Here is a 2,500-nt window from a genome sequence, read left to right on the forward strand (position 1 = left end):
TCATTCACATTATCAGTCCCAACACTGATTCCTGTGGGACACCACTAGTTACTTTCAGCCAAGATGAATTCCCAACACTGATCCCTGTGGGACACCACTAGTTACTTTCAGCCAAGATGAATTTTGTATTACAGTTCTCATCTCTCTATCATCCAGATAATCTTCCATCCACTCCAGTAGTCTTCCTCTAATTCTTCCACAATTTCTTATCTTCTATAGCAGTCTTCAGTGTGGTACTTTGACAAAAGCCTTCTTCAAATCTAAGTAGACACCATCCAGCCATCCGTCTCTCTCCTGCACAATATCGACCACCCTTGAATAAAAGGACAATAAGCTCATGGAGCATGATCTTCCCCTTCTAAATCCAAACTGAGAATTTACCAAAAATTTATCTCTTTCCATCCATCTTTCTTTTATTGTTCTTTCACATAGTTTTCCTACAACACTAGTCAATGACACTGGTCTATAATTTAGTGGGTTTTCCTTATTTCCTCCTTTGTATATTGGTGTAATATTTGCTCTCTTCCAATCTTTTGGTACTCTTCCCTGCAACAATGATGTCATTACCATACTGTGAATTTTATCAGGCATTTGTTCTTTACATTCTTTCAATATCCAGTTTGATACTCCATCTGGACCAGATGCTTTATTTACATCAAGTTCGTCCATCATCTTAAGTATTTCCTCATAATTGACTGGGACTCTACTTAGTATATTCCTCATCAAATTATCCCTTCCAGCATCAAACTCCCCTTCCACAGTAAATACTGATGAAACTTTTGTTCATAACCTCCGCCATGTCCAGTGCATCTTCATAGATTTTTCCTTTAACTTTCAGTCTTGATACACCTTCTCTCTTCTTCATCTTCCCATTAATATGTCTGAAGAATAGTTTGGGTTCATTTATACACTTTTCTGTAATATCTCTTTCACACATATAGTGAGTGTGTGTGTGTGTGTGTGTGTGTGTGTGTGTGTGTGTGTGTGTGTGTGTGTGTGTGTGTGTGTGTGTGTGTGTGTGTGTGTGTATTTACCTAGTTGTATTGTACAGGGCATGAGCCAAAGCTCATTTCATCCTGTCTCCATAACCATATTTATCCAGTTTCTCTTTAAACATGTGTACAGTGTTTGCCACAACCATCTCTTCCTTCAACTCATTCCAGATTTCAATAGTTCAATACAGGAAGCTATATTTCTTGATGTCGCTCAAATATCCACTCTTTATTTTCTTCCCATGCCCCTTCATCCATCTCTCTCCCTCCTCCATCTGTGGTGTCAAGTAATTTCTGTCTATTCTTTCTATATTGTTTACTAATTTGTACATTGTTGTCAGGTCTCCTCTTTCTTTTCTCTTTTGTAGTGTTGGTAATTCCATCTCTTCAAGTCTTTCTTCACAGCTTAAGTTTTTCAATTCTGGTACCATTTTTGTCACTTTCCTCCATCTTCTCTCCAGTTTCTGTATATCTATTTTTTCTAAGTGTAGCCCAAACTACTGTTGTGTATTCCAATTTAGGTTGTATCATGCTTGTTATAATTTTCTTCATCATTTATTCGTCTAAATAATTAAACACCACCTTAATGATTGTTAACAAGCTGTATATAGAGTCCAATATTCCGTTTATGTGCCATTCAGATGATGGTGTGTCCTGAATCATTACTCCCAAATCTTTTTCTTCATTGCTTTTCGTTATTATTTCTCCTCCCATTTTGTAATTCCATGAAGGTCCCTTTTTATTTTTTTTCCTATTTCCAACATATGGCATTTTTTTACATTAAATTCTAGTTTCCATCTTTGGCTCCATGCCAAATATCCTTTTGTAGCTCCTTGCAGTCATTTTCATCTTTTATTATTTTCATTATTTTTGTATCATCAGCAAAAAGGCTTATATAACTATTTAGATCCTCTGTCACATCATTTACATATATCTGAAACATAATAGGTGCCAACACAGATCCTTGTGGTGGTCCATTTGTCATTTCGCACCAACTTGAATTAGTGTCTCTGATTACTGTTCTCATTTCCCTCCCTTGTAAATAATAATCCATCCATCTCAATGTTGCTCTCTTTAGTCTTCCTTTATTTTCTAACTTCCACATAAGGCTTTGTGGGGGAGCTTTATCAACTATTTTTTTTTGAGATCCAGGTATACCACATCAACCCATCTGTCCCTCTCTTGCGCTCCATCTATTACTCTTGTATAAAAGCTCAGTAGAATTGTGACACAGGATCTCCCTTTCCTGAATCTAAATTGCTTTTCTGTAATTATCTTTTCATTTTCTAAATATTGCACCCATCTATCTTTAATTACTATTTCACAAAGCTTGCTTACAATACTTACTAGTGACTAGTCTGTTATATAACGGTTCCATTTTATTTTTCCCTTTCTATAATGGACTATGTTAGCTCTTTTCCATTCTCCTGGTACTTTTGCTTCTCTCAATGAGCTGTTAATTATATACCATATGGGTTCCTTCATTTGTTCTCTGCATTCTTCCACTT

At 36.1% G+C, this 2,500-nt stretch overlaps 1 protein-coding gene across 6 annotated transcripts in view; it reads right to left on the reverse strand.

The window, feature by feature from the left end:
* The window catches only part of LOC135115178 (glycosaminoglycan xylosylkinase-like), a 183,227-nt gene that overhangs the window by 12,074 nt on the left and 168,653 nt on the right, over positions 1 to 2,500 (reverse strand). The window lies entirely within an intron of this gene.

The sequence above is a fragment of the Scylla paramamosain genome, chromosome 29 (genome assembly GCF_035594125.1).
Source record: "Scylla paramamosain isolate STU-SP2022 chromosome 29, ASM3559412v1, whole genome shotgun sequence".
In the NCBI taxonomy this organism is placed as follows: Eukaryota; Metazoa; Arthropoda; class Malacostraca; order Decapoda; family Portunidae; genus Scylla; species Scylla paramamosain.